Below are 25,419 nucleotides of genomic sequence, written 5' to 3'. Positions count from 1 at the left end.
GGGGAACGGATGATTTCTCTGACTTCGCCAGCGGAATGAGTTCCGCTCTAGCTCTCGCCAGCGGAATGACCTCCGCTCTGGCATTGATTCCTCTGGCGTGTCTCTCCCCTCTGGCGCTTTTATCTCTGGCACCTTGACTCCTCTGGCGCATTGACTCCTCTGGCGCCTATGTTTCCAGTAGCGAAGTGATTTCTCTGGCCCTTCCGCGCTCGCTTCGATTCCTCTGGCGCTTCCTTTTCTCCTCTCTGACTTGTGATTTCGCTGCTCTGGCGAATGACTTCTCTGTCGTAATTCCTCTGCTTTGATATTGATTCCTCTGGAGATTGGATTTCTCTGGCGCTTTCGATTCCTCTGGCGTGTATTCTGCTCTGGAGATTTCGGCTCTGGTCTGGAGATTTCGGCTCTGGCAGTGCATTTCTCTGCTCTGGAGACAGAGCTATGCTAAGAATGGCATTTTTAGCCAAAATTCTCCAAAATTGTATTATTCCATCTATAAAACCTAAATCTCCTGCAAAGCATAAAACACACCATAAAACGCACCAATTTCCAGAAGATTTAACTTAAAATATGCACATGCAAACCCCTAAAATTAGAACAATTAGGCATAAATCAGAAATAACTGATTTTAAATAGTAAGTTTTAAAAATACTTACTGATCGATTGATCATTGTAGCCAGTCGATACCACTTGATCCTGGTTGAATCATCAGGATGGCTTTTCTTCAGATGAGCGCTTGACTTCATTGCTTTCCACGTCAATGGTTGTAGAACAGCAGTTGGAAGACCACCAGTCAGCATGACTGTTTGAGAAAATCTTCAAACACAACATCACTCTTCAGGGTTGATGAGGCCGATCCTTCTACACAGATCGTTGAACCTTTCTTCTGGAAGAGTTTTGGTCAGCAAGTTTGCTCTCTGAACAGCAGTTGGAATCCATTCCACAGAGATATTCTTCTTTTTGACGTGATCACGGATGAAGTGATGTCGAATAGCAATATGCTTGACTCTGGTGTGATGAACTGGATTATGGGAGATTGCAATAGCACTGGAGCTGTCGCAATAGATTGAGACTTCCTTTTCGTCTATCCCATAGTCCTTCAACTGTTGGACTAACCACAAGAGTTGTGAGCAGCAGCTTCCGGCAGCAACATATTCAGCTTCAGTTGTGGAGGTGGCGACTGAAGTCTGCTTCTTTGAAAACCATGAGATGAGCTTGTTGCCTTGGAATTGACAGGTTCCGGAGGTTGATTAGCGATCAATTTTGCATCCAGCAAAATCTGAGTCTGAATATCCGGTGAGCTTGAAGTCGTCGTCTGCTGGGTACCACAATCCTAAGTTGGGTGTGCCTTTGAGATATCGTAGAATTCGCTTTGTTGCATCCAAATGAGTTTCCTTTGGATCTGACTGATATCTTACACATACCCCGACTGCAAATGCGATGTCTGGTCTGCTCACAGTCAAATACAACAATGATCCAATGATTTCTCTGTACTTCGTCGAAGAGACAGATTTTCCTTCTGAGCCTGGATCAACTTTCCAGTTTGTGTTCATTGGGATCTTCACTGATTTCATATGTTGAATACCGAACTTGGCTATCAGTTCCTTGGCATACTTGGACTAACTGATCAGTATTCCTTCACTGGTCTGCTTGACTTGCAATCCGAGAAAGAAATTCATTTATCCCATCATGGACATTTGGAACTTGTTGGTCATGATATCAGCAAACTTTTTGCACATGCGTTTGGATTTGGATCCGAAAATTATGTCATCGACATAAATCTGAACAAGTTAGAGATCTTCTCCTTCTTTGAGAGTGAACAAAGTTCTGTCCACAGATCATTTCTTGAAGCCTTGTTCAACAAGATACTCCGAGAGAGTATCATACCACACTCTTGGAGCTTGCTTCAAGCCATAGAGCGCTTTCTTCAGCTTGTACACCTTTTCTGGTCTAGCAACCTCAAAGCTTGGAGGTTGTTCCACATAGACTTCATCGGTGAGCACTCCATTGAGAAATGCGCACTTCACATCCATTTGGTGTACCTTGAAACCTTTGTGAGCTGCGAAGGCTAAGAAGAGTCTGACTGCTTCCAATCTGGCAACTGGAGCGAATGTTTCGTCGTAGTCGATTCGTTCTTCTTGACTGTATCATTTTGCTACAAGCCTTGCTTTGTTTCTCAGAACGTTTCCTTCTTCGTCTTTCTTATTTTTGAAAATCCATTTCAAACCAATCACCTTTGCATCGTCTTGTCGATCCACAAGCTCCCAAACTGAATTTTGGTTGAATTCATTGAGTTCTTCTTGCATTGCGATGACCCATTGAGTGGACTTCAGAGCTTCTTCAACATCCTTTGGCTCTGTAGATGATAAGAAACAGCTGAAAATCTTCTCTTCGTTGATGCAGTTCTGATTGATGTCAAAGACGAGGTTGCACATTGATCTTCGAGTCTTGACGCCATCTGATGGTTCTCCAATGATGTTCTCCTTTGAGTGGAGTTCAAACCATCTTCGATGCTTCTTGATTTCTTCTGGAGATGGTGGGGCTTCTTCAGTCAGAATGGTTCTGAAGAGTTGAGCACCTTCTGGGTAGGGGTGAGTTGAGCTGGAGCTGCTTCGGCATGTTCAACTCGATCTTCAGCAACTGGAATTCCCCCTTGACTGATGCCATCTGCGTTGGCTCCAGTCTGAACTTCAGACCTTTGGTTGATCTTTTGATACTGAAGCTTCTCAGTATCTTCATATTTTTCTGGTCCCCACACCAAGACAGTAGCGGGCTCGGTGTTGTGGATTTCAGCTTTGGAACCTTCAGTGTTCTGGACACACCTTTCAGTTTCATGTTCCCTGAAATCATCTGTAGACTCATCAAAGACCACATGAGGTGTTTCTTCAACACAAAGAGTTTGCGAATTAAACACTCGATAGGCTTTGCTCGAACGTTCTGTTCCAGAGTATCCAAGAAAGACTCCTGGATCAGCCTTGCTATCAAATGTGTTTAATCTCTTCATTTCATTGTTGTGGATGAAACACCTAGAACCGAAAGCATGGAAATAGGCAATTGAAGGCTTCCTGTTCTTCCATAGCTCGTATTGGAGTTTTTCCATGTCTTTGAGTGAGGAAGGAGCGATTCTGCGTGTAGCATGCGTTGTTGACTGCTTCGGCCCAAAACTTCAAGGGGAGTTTTGATTCGGCTAGCATCGTCCTTGCTGCTTCCTTTAAAGACCTGTTTCTTCTTTCTGCAACTCCATTTTGTTGAGGAGTTCTTGCTGCAGAAGTTTGATGACTGATTCCTTGTTCATCGCAATACTCACGAATGACAGTATTGAGGAACTCAGTCCCACGATCTGATCTGATGCTGATGATGTTGACTTCCTTTTCCACGCTCAGTCTTCTCAGCAGCTTTGGCAGTTCCTCCATTGTCTCTTTCTTTTTGAAGAGAAAGATAACCCAAGTATATCGTGAATAATCATCCACAACAACTATGGTGTACTTCCTACCGTTGTAGCTTCTTGGAGAGATTGGGCCAAACAGATGCATGTGAAGTAGTTGAAGAATTCTTCCAGAGGAGTGTCCTGACTTTGACTTGAATGATATTCGCATCTGCTTTCCTCTCTGACATGCTTCACATTCTTGCTTCTTCTGGAACACAATAGAAGGTAGACCTTCTACCAGTTGATGTTTAGCAAGCTTGTTGATCGTCTTGAAGTTGAGATGGTTGAGTCTCCTGTGCCACAGCCAGTTGAGCTCCGAGCTACTTTTGCTTATGAGGCAAGTTTCTGGTGGGCTGTCTTCCCATGAAACGACGTAGAGACTTTCTTGTCTGAAACCTTTTAGAACCACCTTCTTTTGATTGTTTCTAATAGTGAATTCCTCTTTTTTGATCTTCACTGTGAAACCGCTGTCACAAAATTGACTCACAGACAACAGATTATGTTTAAGACCAGAAACAAAGCTAACATTACTGATACTGGCGTTACCCATGTTGAGCGCACCATAGCCTTTTATTTCTCCGATTGAGTTGTCTCCGAATGCAACTTTGGATCCAGCTTTCTCAACATACTGAGATAGATATTCTTTGTAGCCCATCATGTGCTTCGAGCAGCCGCTATCCAGATACCATGTTCTGATTGAAGCCTTAACTTCTTCCTTCTTTTTGTGTTTCTAGATTTTGACCTGCAAGGAAGAGTTACTTTAGGTACCCAATCAAGATTTGGGTCCTTCGATGTTAGCTCGAGTTCCCTTTGGAACCCATATCTGCTTCAGAATTGGTCTGGCTGATCTCTTGCGCTTTGTTGATCGTCTGACTGAAGTTGTTGGCGCTTCAGTTGGCACACTAACATTCTTCTGTTGAGATTTTCTTTTGAAGGCCTCACTCTTGTAGGAGTTCTGTCTGATGAGTGGTTGAGGTCTTCTTTGCTTGGTGAAGTATCTTCCTTGAGATACTCGAGTCGTTCCAGACTGATGGAGACTTGACTGATGTCGTGGAACATGAGTCGTACGATGTCCAGTTGCTTGTCGTCGTGGATGTCGCTTGGCTCGTCTGGACTCATCATTATTTTGTCTCCATGGATGTTGTTCCTTCTGGAATTGAACTGATTTCAGTCTCTGACTGATGTGGCCGTTCTTCCCCCTGGTCTGGTGAGGAAGATTCTTCTGGATTCCTGATGTTCTTTTCCCGATCTTTGACTGAAATCTGCTTTCCAGTCTTCTCAGTAGGGTGATCTGGTTGGGGGCCTCCTTTGCTCGTTTGTAGCTTCGTGGAGGTGGAACATTTGATCTTGCCATCAGTTTTCGTTTGCGAACTTCATCCATATCATGATCTCTTGATTCTTCTGATGTTGTAATTTCAGAAGTATCGTCCTTTGAAATGATCATGATATTCTTTCCTTTGTCAGCTGCAACCTTTCCTCCAATGCTTTCAACAAGGCCTTTTGATGGAAAGTTGCTCATCATGGGTGACTTCATCATGCAGTCCTTGACTGTTTCTTCCAGCTTGTGATTGAGCCTCTTGATCTCATGAGATGCTCTATCACATTCCGAGTTGGAGATTCTGAGCTTTTCTTCCAGTCGACTGTTCTCCATGATTAGCTGATCAAGACAAGTTTCATCCGAAAAGTAGATGATTGTCTGATTCCTACCTCGTTCATCATTGATCTCCTTTTCTATTTTCTGATTCTGCTTGAGGAGATCTTCGAACATTTTCCTCAACTGACAGTGATCAGTCATGAGCTGATTAAACTGGTCAGTTTCATCGGATGAGCTTTCTCCTGATTCTGAGTGGTCTCCTGAAAGCATCAGGAAGTTATCAGTATAAGGAGTTTTAGAATGAGAGATTACCTCTGAGCTATTTATTCCATTGTCGTAGCTGTTGTCAGCCACGCTTTCAGATCCATTGGCCATCAGGGCTTGACTCTCATCGTCTGAGTTGGTGCTGTCGAAGTCGGATGATTCTGATGTGTCTTTGGAAGAATCAGCATCATCAGCAACCATCGATTTCTTCCTTGAGAAGCTGCGATCTTTCTTGGCTTTCAGCTCTTTGCGCTCAGATTGAGTCAGTTCAGGGCATTCATTTTGAAAGTGCCATTTCTTTCTGCATCCAAAGCATTCCATGTCTTTGATATCGTAAGCGGCTGGCTTTCTTTCACCGCTTCGATCAGTGGAATATCTGGAGTTGCTTTCTCTTTCATTTCCTTTGTAGTGCTGCTTGTGGAACATTCTGTACTTCCGGAACTTGGACTCCATTTTGTTGAATCTTTCAGTCAACAAAGCATATTGACTGAAGAAGTCCTCAGGGTTGAGTTCCGCTGGTTCCTTGATTTGCTTCTTGCCTTCTCTTGCTGAAGCTTTCAGTGCTGCTCCTCTTGAGGTTGATGGACCATCTTCGTCTGATCCTCCAGCCTTCTTGATTCCCAGATTACTCTGAAGGTCGAACTCATTTGCCATGAGATCAGAGAAAAGCTTGTTTGTCGGGAGCTGACTGAATCAGGATTTGCTTTCTGTTGATGAGCGACTGAGTAGATCTGCCATTCTGCTCGTGGCAGTGCTCGAAGAATCTTCAGGTTGATTTCTCGTTGAGTGTATTTGTCATTAGAAATGGATTGAACATCATTCAGGATTTGATTGAATCTAAGTTCCATTTCTTCGACAGATTCATTCTTGAGCATGAGGAAGGAGTCGAACTTCTGGCAAGCTATGGATAGCTTATTCTCCTTGATTTCCTCGGAACCTACGCACATTCTTTCAAGAATGTCCCACATCTCCTTTGCAGTTCCGCACTTGATGATCTTCATGACATGCTTGTCGGGAATGGTGCCGGAGATGATGCTTTTGGCGAGGTTGTCTAGCTCATCTTGCTTCCTTTCTTTGGTGGTGAAGTCTGCCTTTTGCTTTGGCTGGACCTCACGTAAGGATCCTGTTGTGGATCAACAGGGATCCGTTTGACGGTTTCGGTGATGATGATTGGTCCTTTGGTGATGACTTCCCACATTCGGCAATGTTGGGCGGTGAGGAAGCTTTCAAGCCGAAACTTCCATATGTCGTATTTTTTAATACTAAACATAGGTAGAGAAGATAATCTGCTGTGGTTAGTCTCCATAAAAAAAGAGAGAACAGATAACAACAGATAGAACAAACAGCAAACACAAAATGAAAAAGAAAACTTTTTCGAGACCTTTGAGAAAAAAATATCTAGTTCAATCAAAACCTAATCAGATACAGAATGTTCTTGCGAACAACCTGCTCTGATACCAATTCCCGGGGGTCTCGAATAGGTGTATGGGGGGGGAATACACCTATGGGCTATTTTTCTTTTCCTCAAAGTGAGGGATCTCAAGATAGAGATCTAAACGAAACTTTTCATGCAAACAGTGACGCCTGTTGACTGAAAACAGTTTTGACCAAACAAGATTGACGACTGATACTGAAAGCTCTTCAGTAAGGAGTTATCAGTTAAGTTGCTGGAACTTAACTGATGCACTTATGGGCTTCAGTCGAGTTTGCTAAAATAGAGATGATAACTCTCTTCCTGACTATCAAAAGATAGATCAGTCAGACTGATATCATACGCAGCGGAAATTAAACTTAGTTTCGCAATAGCCTCGGTTGAGCACGTTGTTGGTCTTAGGTTTCTCTTTGCAGTTATACAGTATTCAGTTTATCAATTGAAACAACACAAGTATGAAAGTAAAACTGAAAGCTGTAAACAACACAGAGACTTTTACGTGGTTCGGAAAAACCCTTTCCTACATCCATGGTCGGTTGATCAGACCAACAATCCACTCCGCAAGTGCTTAACAGGTGCACTGCAAACCAAACCGTGTGCTTGCCGGGTGCACACAACCCTACCACTGAAGAAAACCCTTCTTCAGTACCCGCACTTCACTCGTGTCAGATTTCTCTTGCTTAGCACAACCCGCGCTAAGACTCTCAGAGTCAGAGAACCTTTCTGAACTCCGAATCACTCAAAACACTCAAATCTTTCTTTTGGAAAGGAGGTTTGAACGAGTGTCACAGCCCGCAATCCCTAAGGATGGCTTAACCGGGGTTATGACTCGGGAAGGGGATTAAGAAGCGGGGAAAGAAAGGGGCATTTACTTAACAATCAAACATTTTACGAAAAGAGACATTTATTTTATAACACTAGGATCATAACTGATCACTTGGGCAAAATCAAGACATTCGTTCGGGAAGGCCCGTCGAAGTGGATTACCCAACAAAAGAGTATCATATTTAAAATAAAACATTAGCATAATCAGAGTATCTTGCAGCGGAAATACGTGTGAGTTATACATATGAAGATGTATACTCAAGGTTACATTACTGTTCTACGTCTCAAGGGTACATTATTATTTTATGTCAAAAGGTACATCCGCTCAACTCCACTCCATTCCATCACCCGCTCAACCTGCACATTTGGGAAAACAACATGCAGGGCTGAGTAAAAATACTCAGTGAACATATGCCGGAAATATAACATTTTATATCATTTATTGTACTGCCAACAGTAACACACAGGGTTTTACTTGAAGGACCTGTGCTTACTAAACATTTTCTTTCATTTCATAAAGTTGGATGCGCATTCCATTTTCTGTCTATATGATCCATATCTGTTCCTTTCACGCGCCGGGAAGGAGGCCTCCTTCCACGGACGCCAAGACCGGTCGCAAGCGACACACAGTCTCCATGGGTGTACACGTTAACCCTTACTAGCAAACCTTCGTCTAGCGTAGGGTCCGAATTCGATTTCCTTTATAGTTGGCGAACCAACACAGATAGGATACATACATAAAACATAAACATTTTTGGCAGACAATCATTTCATAAACATTTCCTTTCCTTTCATAAGAACCATTCATCATTAATCATTTCCATAAACATTTCATTTCATAAGAACCATTCACCATTTAAAATATCACAGTTATATCATGTCATTCATTTCATTTCGTATAAGAGGCCTGTATGCAGGGGATCTCTATATACGTGTTTTAAGAAAGCCCACCTCATTCCGTTCCCACTAGGGGCGTAGAGTTACCTCCTTCTTTAGCTTTCACTTCCCGTCTGGACCTTTATTGACGAAGAGTCGATAAGTTCGAGAAGAAAGTTGTGTAAGAAAGGAAGATAGGTCTCTAAACTAAACTATCTCCTTTAATGATTTTAGGGTTCTAGCATCCATATTAATCTTGTCTCGTTCAAAACCTTAAACTCAAAACATCTATCACATAACTAACATTTAGATTCGAAACTATTTATTCGAACATCAACATGCGCATTAATCATAACTCGTTCTACTCATGCCATTAAGTCAAATATCCCGTCATTTAAAAATAAATCATATGATATCACATAGACAATTTATATCATCATAGATCATGCTTTCTCATACTTAAAACAATTTAATCCTTTTCAAATAATCCATATTAATAAGCCATTTGAAAAGAATTCATTAAATAAGAGTTTAACTCAAAATATTTTATTTTAAAAGTCCACTTATAAAAATACTTGAAATAAATGAACTCCATTTAAATAATTAATTTAAAGGTTAATATACAATTAAATTAATCAAGCTCAATTTAAATTAATAATTAAGAGCTCAAATACTTTAAATGGATATAAGCCCAAATTAATTAGATAAATTAAGTCCATCATATTTTTCTTTGAATAAGGCCCAAACAATTAAATTAAAAGATCCATAAGATTTTATTTAAAAGGGCCGAGCCCATATAGATAAAAGCCCATCAGATTTTAATATCTCAGGCCCATAGTTAATAAAACACCCAAATAAAAATGGCCCAACAGATTTTGAAGCCCAAGGCCCATCTCAATTCTTAACCTAAACACACACACATCAAAACACCTTCAATCACACACACATCAGCTGCGCCTATCCTCCTTTCTCTCTCTATGGCTCCCTCTCTCGTCTCTCCCTCTCTGTTCGGCTGAGGGCGGCGCCGCCTCCGGCGCGCCGCCTCGCCGTCGCCTCCTCCCCTCCCTTCTTACTCCCTCGGTCTCACTCTTCTCACTGACTCACACACACACGCACGCAGACACGGCGAAAGCCGCGCCGCCGCGTCGTCCTCCCCTTCGCCGGTGGACAGATGGCCAGGAGCCGCCACCGTCGCCGGAGAGCCCAGGTAAAACCCTAACTTTTTTTCATTTTCCCCTTCTTTCCTTTTTAGATTAAAACTGAAAACTCCTCTCTCTCTCTTTTGATTTGGCTGAATCGGAGCAACGGCGACGTCACGGCTGTCACGTTACCGCCGCCGCCGCCGACGACGAGCCACCAAGGCTCCGCCGCTGACCGCCGTCTGAAAACAGGTAACTCTAATTTCCTTTCTCTCCTTTTCTTTTTCCTTCCCTCATCCTTTCCCTTTTCTAAATTAAAATCTGAAAACTTATCTCCCTTCCCCCTCTTTGGCAGATCGGAGCCACCGCGGCTCCGTCGCCGTCCGTTGACCGCCGGCGACGACGAGTCACCAAGGCTGCCGCCTCCCTCTGATCTCGACTCACACACACAAGGCAGGGTCAGCCCCCCCTTCAAAGGTTTCAAGCCTCAAATTCAGTCGAACACTTAGCACATAGGATTTGAGCAAAAATCAAATACTGTAAATTTCAGTTCATACGTTAATACATGTAAATTTTTCTTTTGGATCATTCTCGTTTGGTGGTTCTCTGATATATTGGATAAAAGGGGAATACCTTGAATAGGTGTGGTGGAAGATATTTATTTCTGCAGATTTTGTTTATCACTAAGATTAGAAACGTCAGTTGTGAAAAAATAAATTGAAAGAGATGAATATCCTCATTCTATTACCTTAACTTGCTGTGTGAAATTGAGACTGCAGAATTTAGAAATGGTGAAGTGGTGAGGTTTGGGTGAAGAATGGTGTAGATTATAAAAGAAAAATGGGGTGGTGAGGGTCGTGGAAATTCTTCAACTTACAAGTATGAACACTTCAGCTAGCTTTGTATGACTGAAGAATTTCTTCAGCATGCGTAGTAAATTCTTCAGCATGCTTAGGATTCAGCATGCTTAGGATTATTCAAATTAAAATATCTAAGAGATTAATATATTAATTATATGGTTCCAAACTCATTTAAATACATTAAGACATATAAGCCTAATTCTTATTGAAGCATAAAATCCATTTGAGCTTGCTTCTAACATAAATTAAATTACTCATGGGATTAAGTAAACAATCGATAAAAGATTCATATTTAACACTTCAGTGTTAAATTCTCCACAATAAATTAATGGACTCAAAATATATTTTGAGTGCATCATTTATTGAAAATAAAAAAAATAAATCATCACATATATAAATCATCAAATTCATATAAGTTCGTATTTTATTAATGGATGCCGAACCCTAATTATCATAATAAATCCTTAATCAGTCATTAGAAGATTTTAAATCCTCAATTAAAAGTCGGGTCATTACATACTATCCCCCTTAAAAGAAATTTCGTCCCGAAATTTGTACCGCAGAAAACAACTCTGAGTACTTCACTTTCCTGTTAGACCGTAGTCTATTCTTGACCATGATATATTCATAGGTCCCTTACTATCGGTATCGACTTAGTCCTTAGTACCTGAACTTCCCGATCTAAGATAGATTTGGATCTTCCTTCGTAACTCAAATATTGACTAATAACAATGTTGTTCTTATGGATCATATGCTTTGAATCGTAAACATACTTCTCTAATCGCGACACAAGGGATACGTTACGCACATTCTCAAAGCTTAGTGCTAACGCTAACCAATAAGTTATTGGGCTCATCCTTTCTACAATCTCGTATGAGCCTATAAAACGGGGTTTAGGTTTACCCTTCACATTGAATCCAATGATTTCTCTTGATGGAGAAACTTTTATGAAAATTATCTCTCCACTTTCACATCATAGGTCAATTCGTCATTTGTCAACATATGACTCTGTCAATCATGACCCTCTTTTATTCACTATCAAATTTTGACGAATGATTTCAATCATCTAGTCATTTCATCTCATCAAAGTGGTGATCTATATTTTTTTTACGTATAACGCCTCATTTGCTAACCTATCGATAGTCGATTGATAACTGGTATTATATGTCTCACAAAGAGTGGCAAAAACATGTTCTCAGCTTTCACCCCAGTTTAGCTTGGTCGTCCTCAACATACCTTATTAGTAATTTCTATGTCATTTAAGCGGAACTATAACGACTAATATCTCTAAAGCATTCCTAAGGCAACTTAAATAGTTTGTAAGGAGACCAACCATTTCGAGCATGTAGGCAGTCAGCCTAAAACGCCGTTATAAACTTTTATTCATTCATCGATGGAATCTCGAGTTATGTGGGCATTCACTGCCCCCTTTCGTGACAACCTTTGCTTAAGTCTGATGGATTCGAAAAATCCATCTCGACAACGAAATTCATTGGTTCGTTAAGGGCTCGGTTTGTCCCAAACATGACATTAAGCTTGACTTTATGAGCTCGAAGACTCAAAGTAACGATATGATATGTTGTAAAACCTTCACTTGCTAGCACGCAAGACATATTTCAACAAATGAGGTTACATCTCGTTTCATTTCTCCTAACTAGAATTTTTCTAGATCTTAATATATCTTAGTACTTCCTGGTGACAGTATATGGGTGCCATGGCTTTATCTTATTCTTAAGTTCATTGTTATGGAGATGCATATCTTCCCTTCAAAGAAAATAACATTATTTGATTCCTCGTGGTAATTCTTGAAACTTCTTATCCTTATTCTTACTCGTAACTTCTCATCCTTCCTTCGTGCTTCTACCACCATTTTCCTCAAGCTGGGTGGTTTAATCACTTCTATCACCATCTTATCTTATCTTAGACGAGACCTTCAGGCTCACTGCATCATCTACTACATTGGTCTTGTCCATGCGATGGTTAATACCAAAATCATAATCCTTTACGGGTTCAACCCATCCTCTTTGTCTCATCAGCTACTACAAATTCCTTATCAGGTTTTAGAATCTCTAGCACTACAATTCAAAATCATCAAAACTCTTTATCATTAAACTATCATTTATACTCGACACCAATTGTTCGAGTGTCAGATACCAACATTTATGTGCGTTAATCATAACTCTCACACTCACTCCATTTAGACACATAATCGATATCAAACTCAAATAATAAATTATATCTTAACAATTTATCATGCTCATAGTTCTCGATTAAATCTCGGACTTTGTAATTAAATACTAAATTCCAACTATAATTAATTAACATGCTTCTCTAATTTATTTACCTCATTTAAACTAATAAATCTAACCCATGCTAATTTCTCATACTTAGCCATTTTATATGCATTTCTCATGCAATTCAAAAAGCTCAATAACTTACTAATCATGCTCATCTCATAAATACTCAAATAATTCATATAGTCTTACTAACATAGCATTAACTCATATGCACTGCTAGTTCACTTACATGACTTCACATACTCCACATATCTCAATTTAATAAATCATCGAATAGTTAGAAAATTCGTATTTAATGGAAATAAATTCCAAAAATTTAAATACAAATATTTTTAATTATTCTAAACACATTGGCATGCTCAAAATAACTCAATTAAAATCGAGCATCGCTCGTCTCTGGCCTTATGACTCACGGCCTTCATCAAATTTGAACCTTGGTGTTCAAATTAATCTAAGTAAATTATACGTGCAATATAAATATAAACACATATATAAACTCAAATCATTCAATATGTTCCAGAAAATGCCACTTCCTTGAGCAAAACTCACACTTACTGATTTGGCATAAATTCGTTCACCCAATAGTACTTGTGTACATGGTCCCTAAATGTTCCTTATGTTCATCTTCATTCTTGGAGTCACTAAGACGAACTTATCCAGGTGAAGGTGGAATACTCTATTGATGATGCCCATGAATATATCTGGGCATTTGTTAGCCTGAATGGCACAACTATAAACTTGTAGTGGTCATAACCCGTTCTAAAAGTTGTCTTGGGTGATGACATCCGATCCTCAATCGATCTTGGAAAACACATTTGCACCTTTGAGTTGGTCAAACAATTCATCTACCCTCAGTAAAGGATATTCATTCTTGAGTATTAATTTGTTCCACGCTCTATTGTCTGTGCGCCTTTTTAAAGTGCCATATTTCTTCATAACATACAAATATGCGCTCCCGATGGGAATGCACTAGACATGATCTAACTTAGGTCTAGTAGTTTCTGCAATTGGATCTTTAGGCTCTCCAACTCCTTTGGAGTCATCTTGTTCGATGCTTTTGATACACGTGTCGATCTTGGTACTAGGTCGATGGTAAATTCTACTTGTCTATTGGGTGGCAGTCTTGGTAAGTTTTCCGGATAATCATAATGGAATTCACGTATAACTTCTATGTCCTCAACTGTCCTTTCGGTTCTAGCTCCTCCGTTTAGGTATACAAGGAAAGCTTGGTAATGTTTCTTATTTATCACCTTTATGGCTTGTATGTATGAAATAACTGGTATCCGCTCCTTATACTAATCTCGTGAAAACTTAAAGCGTCTATTCCTGGAGGTTTGAAGGAGATTTCCCATTCATTGCATAAATCATAGCATATTGTTCTCAGCTAACCAGTCCATTCTTAAGGTTACATCTACGTTCCATATTGGTATAACATCAAGTTATTCGCTACCACCTTAAGTGATCCTACATTCAATTAAAGGTTCATATAACTACGTGTTACTATCATCGTTCCTTCTATGGGTGAAAAGTTTCTTATGTCTTGATCACCTTGTTCAGTTTGAATTTGTGTCGGGTGATCCCCGTGCATAACTACCTCGACGTCTAGAGTTTTGCTGAGCAATTCAAAGTACGTAAACTCATTGTGGTTGGCGAGTGCCATTCTTATCTCATACTTTAGGCCAGGTCGAAACTTCTTGGGGATCTTTTCATTGGTGTCCACCTATTGTGGGGCATAACGGACATGCCACAACAAATGTGGTCATACTAGGTCATAGATATCCTGTTTTGCTTTAGATTGAACATTTTTCGTTTCTCTCCTCCTATCGCAGATATAAAAAAAAAATATATGTAATATGTGTCCGTCTTATAGTCTTACTAAGACAAGTTTGCTAACATTCTTGAGTCATTGCTTTTCTTTTGGCCTCCCACCAAAATCTGTAGATCTAGTCAACTGGAACGCAACACCTGAAGTCGTTTTTTTGTGCGGTATAAAAAAAATCAAAGGTTCTCTTCATCGTCTTAATCTAGAGTTTACCCTCAACTGGATTCTTGGTTTCATAGCTATAACAAGCTTTACTCGAGAAAAAGTTCATCCATCTTTCGTAATGGTTCATTTTTGTCCCCATCTCGTTTCTAGCTTCTCATCTACCAGACATTCTATTTTTCAAAGAAAAACGATCATCAATACATTCCTTTTCTCATATCACATGCGTAACTCTTTTCCATGATTCCATCGTGAAATCAGCATAGACAAAATAACTCAAGTCCTTATTCTCAAACCTTACGGTTTGTACTATAAATTGCTAACAAAATGTATGGTTGATAATAATCATAGGAGAAGAACTAATGTCAACTAATTTTAGACACAAACTGATGGTCAATTAACCATGCTATAGTTTGGGTGACATACTAAGTCAATATACTAACGCTTCTTAGTCGTATACATCAAAAGAATCTACTATAACAACTCAAAAGTTGCAAAGGCTCAAATCTCGAATGATATCAAAATAAAGTGTTGCGGAAAATTTGTTCAAGAGACTCAAATAAATAACCAGAGGGTAGAAAGGAGTAACTACCAGGTCGAACAAAATGACCTAGAGTGAGAACCCATCTGATTTTTAAACTGAAGTTGAAATACAGGGATTTATAAACCCAAAAGACGTCTACTGAGATTTGGATCATGTGGACTGGCCAGGTCCAACATAATCACTTCCCAGTTACACGGGAAACATCATCCCGAACTTGGTAATTCTGGGTCTTCTAAACCCTCAAGATACTATATATAACAAAACTTCAGCTCGCAGTAAGCTAAAAGTTCAAACTTAGGATCATTTGTTCTAGACTCATATTCTGAACATTCAACATTCTTACATAAGTAGACATATTACAACATAGTAATGTAACAGTCAAACCATATTCTTTCTACAACTCATCATGAAACGAAGTCAATTTGATATTCTGTCATGTGTGAACTTTCGAACGTAGAGACTATGCTTAAAACCTTCGTGGTGTAACGTCCATCTTGAAGTTGTCTCATGCCACCTTTCGTTGACTTACTTTCAACGTGGCACGTATCCTTTCAGTCTATCTTTGAGTTTCAAAGAAACTACAGTCTCCCGAAGGAAACCAAAACATTCGTGATGTTCATTCATTTTCTGTTTCGTCATTCTCAAGCATCTAGGTTATAGGGATACCCTATAAATCCATCAATCTATGTTCTTTTGCAAATGTGATCATAAAACTTATAACAATCTACATTCCTTGAAAACGTGTTCATTATCATTCATTCCTCGAATCGTATTAACATAGTACGCATCAAATCTGTCATACCAACGTAAATCATTCAACATTCATTCATATCATATCTTTCACAATCATGTTCTTGCAACAGTTTAAATCCATAACATAATTAAACATTGTAACTTCAGTTACCTTTTTCTTTGATTGAGCGTGATGCAATGGAGCGTTGAGCGGTGTCATAAGATTCATTTAAGTCAAATGACTCGATCTATACTTGGCTTTTGAAAGAAAATTCTTGGGCCAGAGCAAACGAACTGCTCTGATACCACTCTGTCACAGCCCGCAATCCCTAAGGATGGCTTAACCGGGGTTATGACTCGGGAAGGGGATTAAGAAGCGGGGAAAGAAAGGGGCATTTACTTAACAATCAAACATTTTACGAAAAGAGACATTCATTTTATAACACTGGGATCATAACTGATCACTTGGGCAAAATCAAGACATTCGTTCGGGAAGGCCCGTCGAAGTGGATTACCCAACAAAAGAGTATCATACTTAAAATAAAACATTAGCATAATCAGAGTATCTTGCAGCGGAAATACGTGTGAGTTATACATATGAAGATGTATACTCAAGGTTACATTACTGTTCTACGTCTCAAGGGTACATTATTATTTTATGTCAAAAGGTACATCCGCTCAACTCCACTCCATTCCATCACCCGCTCAACCTGCACATTTGGGAAAACAACATGCAGGGCTGAGTAAAAATACTCAGTGAACATATGCCGGAAATATAACATTTTATATCATTTATTGCACTGCCAACAGTAACACACAGGGTTTTACTTGAAGGACCTGTGCTTACTAAACATTTTCTTTCATTTCATAAAGTTGGATGCGCATCCCATTTTCTGTCTATATGATCCATATCTGTTCCTTTCACGCGCCGGGAAGGAGGCCTCCTTCCACGGACGCCAAGACCGGTCGCAAGCGACACACAGTCTCCATGGGTGTACACGTTAACCCTTACTAGCAAACCTTCGTCTAGCGTAGGGTCCGAATTCGATTTCCTTTATAGTTGGCGAACCAACACAGATAGGATACATACATAAAACATAAACATTTTTGGCAGACAATCATTTCATAAACATTTCCTTTCCTTTCATAAGAACCATTCATCATTAATCATTTCCATAAACATTTCATTTCATAAGAACCATTCACCATTTAAAATATCACAGTTATATCATGTCATTCATTTCATTTCGTATAAGAGGCCTGTATGCAGGGGATCTCTATATACGTGTTTTAAGAAAGCCCACCTCATTCCGTTCCCACTAGGGGCGTAGAGTTACCTCCTTCTTTAGCTTTCACTTCCCGTCTGGACCTTTATTGACGAAGAGTCGATAAGTTCGAGAAGAAAGTTGTGTAAGAAAGGAAGATAGGTCTCTAAACTAAACTATCTCCTTTAATGATTTTAGGGCTCTAGCATCCATATTAATCTTGTCTCGTTCAAAACCTTAAACTCAAAACATCTATCACATAACTAACATTTAGATTCGAAACTATTTATTCGAACATCAACATGCGCATTAATCATAACTCGTTCTACTCATGCCATTAAGTCAAATATCCCGTCATTTAAAAATAAATCATATGATATCACATAGACAATTTATATCATCATAGATCATGCTTTCTCATACTTAAAACAATTTAATCCTTTTCAAATAATCCATATTAATAAGCCATTTGAAAAGAATTCATTAAATAAGAGTTTAACTCAAAATATTTTATTTTAAAAGTCCACTTATAAAAATACTTGAAATAAATGAACTCCATTTAAATAATTAATTTAAAGGTTAATATACAATTAAATTAATCAAGCTCAATTTAAATTAATAATTAAGAGCTCAAATACTTTAAATGGATATAAGCCCAAATTAATTAGATAAATTAAGTCCATCATATTTTTCTTTGAATAAGGCCCAAACAATTAAATTAAAAGATCCATAAGATTTTATTTAAAAGGGCCGAGCCCATATAGATAAAAGCCCATCAGATTTTAATATCTCAGGCCCATAGTTAATAAAACACCCAAATAAAAATGGCCCAACAGATTTTGAAGCCCAAGGCCCATCTCAATTCTTAACCTAAACACACACACATCAAAACACCTTCAATCACACACACATCAGCTGCGCCTATCCTCCTTTCTCTCTCTATGGCTCCCTCTCTCGTCTCTCCCTCTCTGTTCGGCTGAGGGCGGCGCCGCCTCCGCCGTCGCCTCCTCCCCTCCCTTCTTACTCCCTCGGTCTCACTCTTCTCACTTACTCACACACACACGCACGCAGACACGGCGAAAGCCGCGCCGCCGCGTCGTCCTCCCCTTCGCCGGTGGACAGACGGCCAGGAGCCGCCACCGTTGCCGGAGAGCCCAGGTAAAACCCTAACTTTTTTTCATTTTCCCCTTCTTTCCTTTTTAGATTAAAACTGAAAACTCCTCTCTCTCTCTTTTGATTTGGCTGAATCGGAGCAACGGCGACGTCACGGCTGTCACGTTACCGCCGCCGCCGCCGACGACGAGCCACCAAGGCTCCGCCGCTGACCGCCGTCTGAAAATAGGTAACTCTAATTTCCTTTCTCTCCTTTTCTTTTTCCTTCCCTCATCCTTTCCCTTTTCTAAATTAAAATCTGAAAACTTATCTCCCTTCCCCCTCTTTGGCAGATCGGAGCCACCGCGGCTCCGTCGCCGTCCGTTGACCGCCGGCGACGACGAGTCACCAAGGCTGCCGCCTCCCTCTGATCTCGACTCACACACACAAGGCAGGGTCAGCCCCCCCTTCAAAGGTTTCAAGCCTCAAATTCAGTCGAACACTTAGCACATAGGATTTGAGCAAAAATCAAATACTGTAAATTTCAGTTCATACGTTAATACATGTAAATTTTTCTTTTGGATCATTCTCGTTTGGTGGTTCTCTGATATATTGGATAAAAGGGGAATACCTTGAATAGGTGTGGTGGAAGATATTTATTTCTGCAGATTTTGTTTATCACTAAGATTAGAAACGTCAGTTGTGAAAAAATAAATTGAAAGAGATGAATATCCTCATTCTATTACCTTAACTTGCTGTGTGAAATTGAGACTGCAGAATTTAGAAATGGTGAAGTGGTGAGGTTTGGGTGAAGAATGGTGTAGATTATAAAAGAAAAATGGGGTGGTGAGGGTCGTGGAAATTCTTCAACTTACAAGTATGAACACTTCAGCTAGCTTTGTATGACTGAAGAATTTCTTCAGCATGCGTAGTAAATTCTTCAGCATGCTTAGGATTCAGCATGCTTAGGATTATTCAAATTAAAATATCTAAGAGATTAATATATTAATTATATGGTTCCAAACTCATTTAAATACATTAAGACATATAAGCCTAATTCTTATTGAAGCATAAAATCCATTTGAGCTTGCTTCTAACATAAATTAAATTACTCATGGGATTAAGTAAACAATCGATAAAAGATTCATATTTAACACTTCAGTGTTAAATTCTCCACAATAAATTAATGGACTCAAAATATATTTTGAGTGCATCATTTATTGAAAATAAAAAAAATAAATCATCACATATATAAATCATCAAATTCATATAAGTTCGTATTTTATTAATGGATGCCGAACCCTAATTATCATAATAAATCCTTAATCAGTCATTAGAAGATTTTAAATCCTCAATTAAAAGTCGGGTCATTACATACTATCCCCCTTAAAAGAAATTTCGTCCCGAAATTTGTACCGCAGAAAACAACTCTGAGTACTTCACTTTCCTGTTAGACCGTAGTCTATTCTTGACCATGATATATTCATAGGTCCCTTACTATCGGTATCGACTTAGTCCTTAGTACCTGAACTTCCTGATCTAAGATAGATTTGGATCTTCCTTCGTAACTCAAATATTGACTAATAACAATGTTGTTCTTATGGATCATATGCTTTGAATCGTAAACATACTTCTCTATTCGCGACACAAGGGATACGTTACGCACATTCTCAAAGCTTAGTGCTAACGCTAACCAATAAGTTATTGGGCTCATCCTTTCTACAATCTCGTATGAGCCTATAAAACGGGGTTTAGGTTTACCCTTCACATTGAATCCAATGATTTCTCTTGATGGAGAAACTTTTATGAAAATTATCTCTCCACTTTCACATCATAGGTCAATTCGTCATTTGTCAACATATGACTCTGTCAATCATGACCCTCTTTTATTCACTATCAAATTTTGACGAATGATTTCAATCATCTAGTCATTTCATCTCATCAAAGTGGTGATCTATATTTTTTTTACGTATAACGCCTCATTTGCTAACCTATCGATAGTCGATTGATAACTGGTATTATATGTCTCACAAAGAGTGGCAAAAACATGTTCTCAGCTTTCACCCCAGTTTAGCTTGGTCGTCCTCAACATACCTTATTAGTAATTTCTATGTCATTTAAGCGGAACTATAACGACTAATATCTCTAAAGCATTCCTAAGGCAACTTAAATAGTTTGTAAGGAGACCAACCATTTCGAGCATGTAGGCAGTCAGCCTAAAACGCCGTTATAAACTTTTATTCATTCATCGATGGAATCTCGAGTTATGTGGGCATTCACTGCCCCCTTTCGTGACAACCTTTGCTTAAGTCTGATGGATTCGAAAAATCCATCTCGACAACGAAATTCATTGGTTCGTTAAGGGCTCGGTTTGTCCCAAACATGACATTAAGCTTGACTTTATGAGCTCGAAGACTCAAAGTAACGATATGATATGTTGTAAAACCTTCACTTGCTAGCACGCAAGACATATTTCAACAAATGAGGTTACATCTCGTTTCATTTCTCCTAACTAGAATTTTTCTAGATCTTAATATATCTTAGTACTTCCTGGTGACAGTATATGGGTGCCATGGCTTTATCTTATTCTTAAGTTCATTGTTATGGAGATGCATATCTTCCCTTCAAAGAAAATAGCATTATTTGATTCCTCGTGGTAATTCTTGAAACTTCTTATCCTTATTCTTACTCGTAACTTCTCATCCTTCCTTCGTGCTTCTACCACCATTTTCCTCAAGCTGGGTGGTTTAATCACTTCTATCATCATCTTATCTTATCTTAGACGAGACCTTCATGCTCACTGCATCATCTACTACATTGGTCTTGTCCATGCGATGGTTAATACCAAAATCATAATCCTTTACGGGTTCAACCCATCCTCTTTGTCTCATCAGCTACTACAAATTCCTTATCATGTTTTAGAATCTCTAGCACTACAATTCAAAATCATCAAAACTCTTTATCATTAAACTATCATTTATACTCGACACCAATTGTTCGAGTGTCAGATACATTCAGGAATGATAATTTAATATAAATTCAATATATATGAGAATGTGTTAGATCAATTCAGGAATGATAATTTATTTGAAATTATTTTTCATGATCAAATTTAATTGAAGAATCTATTTATTTTAAATACATCTCAAAAGTATCATTTTCTTTATGTTTTTTTCATAGTGAAGTTCAATTTAAAATCAATGCAGGAATGATAAAATATCAATGTGGGAACGATGATAAGCCAATATATACATGGAGATTAAGCCTTTTTTTAGTGCAAAAATATATATGAAATAATTTAATTTGAAATAAATGTCATATATGAGACACATTCTTACAAAACTTCATCAATTCTACACTTATTATGACCATAATGATATATCTTAATATCATTTTCTTTATTTTATATGACGAAATTAAATTAAATAACTTATTTATTTAAAATACATTTAAGTATTATTTTATTTTATTTTATTTAGGTTTGCAAATATTGAAATCTAATTACAATTTTTTTAGAGTTTGAATTATGATATTTAATATAAATTTAATGTGAAAAACTATTGCAACTATAAGAAATGTGAAAAACTATTTATTTGAAATACATATTATAAGTATTTCTTATCTAGATTTTCCCATGATTAAATTTAATAGAATATTAATGGGGAAAAGCTAGATGACCTAATGTACTTATGGAGATTGAGCCTTTTATTTAGGTAATGAATTGATGAAGTTTGGTATAAATTCAATGTGGGATGGATGAAAATAAATGTAAAAATGTCATATAGTGTAGAATTGAGAATGAAGTAAATACTACATTGTGAGAGTGCCACATAGAATAGAGAATGATGGAGAATGCTCCAATATGTATCCTATTAAATAATAGATAGATAGATTGAATTTAAGTAAGGATTATTGAATATAAATGAGAATATGAGACAATTAAGGATTATTGGATTTAAATACTCGAAGCAGATACAAAATGAAGACTAAATTTAAATTTTTCTATAAAATAAAAGATTGAAAACTAATAAAGCTACGTACTATGTATATTAAGAATCCACGTAGATGATGAATTAAGAAGTAGTCAAGAATCTAAAATCGTACTCCCTCTGTCTCACTCCAAATGTCGCATTTTCTATTTTGAATTGTCCCACTTCAAATGTCTCATTTCCGTTTTTGGCAATACACTCTCTCTCTATACTTAATATGGAAATGACATTTGGCCACTCGGTGTCCAAGACACCTACAATTAACCGGGTTTTTTTCATTTAGCAACTAATGGGCCGGTTTTGAGTGATTGTTGTATTTACTAATTTATCCCTTCTTAATTTTAGGAGATTTTATTGTTTAGATTTTCAGTTTTAAGATATCCGAAAATGATGTTTTTCAGTTTCCTTGCTTATTATTATTTTGTTTCCTTATTTTTTGGTTTCTTATTTTCCAAAATTATATAAATCATATTGTAAATTTATTTCTTGAATTATTTTAATTATTTGTTTCTTGTTAAAGTAATCCTATATTTGTTTCCAGCTTTTTTTTTCGAAATTAATATTATTTATTTTTATTGATGATTAAATTATTTATTTATATTTGAAAATTATGTTTTATTTATTTGTTTCCACTAATTTTATGATTCTCCTAAAAATAATCCTATTTTTGTTTCCACATTATTTTTTTATTGTTTCGGAAAAAAAATTCTGAAATTTGTATTTTTATATTCGAAAATTATTTTAGTTTTTTCCGAAGATTTGTTATCTTTTTTTTCAAAAATTATGTTATTTTTAGTTGTTTCCACTAATTTGGATATTCTTCTAAAAATAATCCTAGATTTGTTTCCACTAATTTAGAGATTCTCCTAAAATAATCCTAGATTTGTTTCCAATAATTTAGAGATTTTCATTCTCCAAAAATAATCTTAGATTTGATTCCAATAATTTAGAGATTCTCCTAAAATAATCCTAGATTTATTTCAACATTTATTTTATTTTTTTATTTTTATTTTTTATTTTGCGAATTTTATGTTAATTTTATTTGTTTCCACTAATTTATATATTCCCTTCAAAATAATCCTAGATTTGTTTTCATTTATATTTTTTTTCCAATATTTTAAAAAAAAAACATTTTAAAGATGATTTAAAAAAAATCGAAATACAAGAAAAAGGTGATTGGGGGAAATAATCCTAGATTTGTTTTCATTTATATATATTTTTTCCAATATTTTTTTTAAATAGAAATTCGAAGATGATTTGAAAAAAAAAACTAAAATACAAGAAAAAGGTGCTTGGGGGTTTTGAACCTAAGACCTCAATAATATGTGAGTTATACTTTGCCACATTGTTCGATAGTGGTAACCGCATTAGTGAAGCGTTTGAAATAAAACTAAAATGAATCATATGATGGGGCATCGATCGAAAAAATAAAATAATATATACTTGGATTAAATGTATTATAATAATGTAGTAAACGCGATAAAATAAAAGAAAATAAATTTTAATTAATTAATTCAAATAAATTTGTGAACTTGAAAAAAAAAATAGTGAATAAGATGTGATATCGCTCGGAAATTGATATAACATATACTTGAAGACAGTGTATTATAATATAGTATTGAAGTCTAAATAATTTAACTCAACTTTCATCAAGTTTAATTATATAATTGAATTAAATTAGTGAAGTTGGAAACAAAAATAAAGTATAGTCAATCCTACTCAGAGATTTTGCTCGAAATCTATATAACATATACTTGAAATATAATATAGTATGAAACGCAATATAATAATAAGAAATAATTATACTCAATGAAATAAAGTTGAAATAAATTAGTGAATTTGGAAAAAAAAAACTATATTACATATGCTTTAATTTGAATATATTATAATCAAGTATTGTAATCGATACGATGATAACAAAATGAACCACGATTGTGTGAGTAACGAAGTCGAAATAATTATTGTTGGGAACCCCATGGAATATCGTGTCTTGTTTTGATGATACCAAAATCCTTAGGTTTAATATGTAATAGACTAGAACAGTTTGAACTCAAGTGTTAGAGTTCGTTTCTAGTTTAGTTTGCGGTTCTGAAGAACGAAGGACTGAAGACTCAAGACTGAAGTTACCAACTGAAGTATCAGTTGAAGAATCAGTTCCGAACTTATTACTTAATGCGTGCCACGTGGACTCAGCGGACTGATACTAAAGACAAGTGTCAGTTAAACATTCTTTCTCGAACTGAACTTCCAACGTTCAAAAGGAAGCCACGTACTCCAAAAGTACAGCCGCATTAAATGCATAGATCTCAGGATCATCCCTCTCTGCAGAGGTCATTCCTATTTGGTGGCTACTTTATCAGAGACGTCACATCTCCTGCTCTTCAACATAGTCGTTCCCACCAAACAAGGAACCTCGAAGATTGAAGCCTCAGCCCAAATTCAAAAAGCTCTCCAACGGAAGAAATCTTGAAGACGTTATCCGCCAACGGATCTATTCAAGATCTCTCCTATAAGTAGTGCTCGAGGATCACTTCAATCTTAACCGATTCAACGACATAAGCTGAAGCTCTGCCAAAATTGCTACTCAGCCCAAAGCTTAACCTCCCCAAAGCTTGAATCGAAGAAGAGAATTCCAAAGCCAAAATCAGTCACTGCTGATTACATACATTCTCTTAGACCTTAGCCAAATATATGTTTACCCAGAAGCCTAGGTCAAACTTGCTCCAAAGAACTTGTTCTTTGAAGTTTAGTTGGCAAGTTTTCAAACCTCCTTTCGAGAGATAGAATCGAGTGTTTGAGTGGTAAAGGAATTCAGGAAGGTACTCTGACTCCGTGAGATCCTAGTGCAAGGTCGTGCTAGGAGTGAGAAATCCAACGTGAGTGAAGTGTTGGTACTGAAGAGTGGAATCTTCAGTGGAACGGTTGTGTGCACCCGACAAGCACACGGTTCGGTTTGCAGTGCACCAGTTAAGCACTTGCGGAGTGGATTGTTGGTCTGATCAACTGACCGTGGATGTAGGAAGTGTTTTCCGAACCACGTAAAAGTCTCTGTGTTATTTACAGCTTTCAGTTTTTCATTCTTACTTGTGTTGTTACTTTTGA

At 37.5% G+C, this 25,419-nt stretch overlaps 3 long non-coding RNA genes across 3 annotated transcripts; 1 reads left to right on the top strand and 2 right to left on the bottom strand.

Moving 5' to 3' along the window:
• Nucleotides 1–7,730: 7,730 nt before the first annotated feature.
• LOC131007274 (uncharacterized) lies at nucleotides 7,731–10,340 on the bottom strand. The gene is made up of 4 exons (XR_009096009.1): nucleotides 10,303–10,340; nucleotides 10,188–10,218; nucleotides 8,491–8,555; nucleotides 7,731–7,896 (listed from the first exon to the last, which is right to left on the bottom strand). It is a non-coding gene; the product is annotated as an uncharacterized LOC131007274 (long non-coding RNA).
• Nucleotides 9,650–10,195, top strand: LOC131007273 (uncharacterized). The gene is made up of 2 exons (XR_009096008.1): nucleotides 9,650–9,806; nucleotides 9,910–10,195. It is a non-coding gene; the product is annotated as an uncharacterized LOC131007273 (long non-coding RNA).
• Nucleotides 10,341–16,463: 6,123 nt separating the features above from the next.
• Nucleotides 16,464–19,115, bottom strand: LOC131007272 (uncharacterized). Its single transcript, XR_009096007.1, has 4 exons — nucleotides 19,075–19,115; nucleotides 18,960–18,990; nucleotides 17,276–17,340; nucleotides 16,464–16,681 (listed from the first exon to the last, which is right to left on the bottom strand). It is a non-coding gene; the product is annotated as an uncharacterized LOC131007272 (long non-coding RNA).
• Nucleotides 19,116–25,419: the final 6,304 nt, after the last annotated feature.

The sequence above is a fragment of the Salvia miltiorrhiza genome, chromosome 1, assembly GCF_028751815.1.
Source record: "Salvia miltiorrhiza cultivar Shanhuang (shh) chromosome 1, IMPLAD_Smil_shh, whole genome shotgun sequence".
NCBI classification, from domain to species: Eukaryota; Viridiplantae; Streptophyta; class Magnoliopsida; order Lamiales; family Lamiaceae; genus Salvia; species Salvia miltiorrhiza.
Note: the sequence above shows the minus strand (reverse complement) of the source record. Positions and strands in the feature narration are given on the sequence as shown.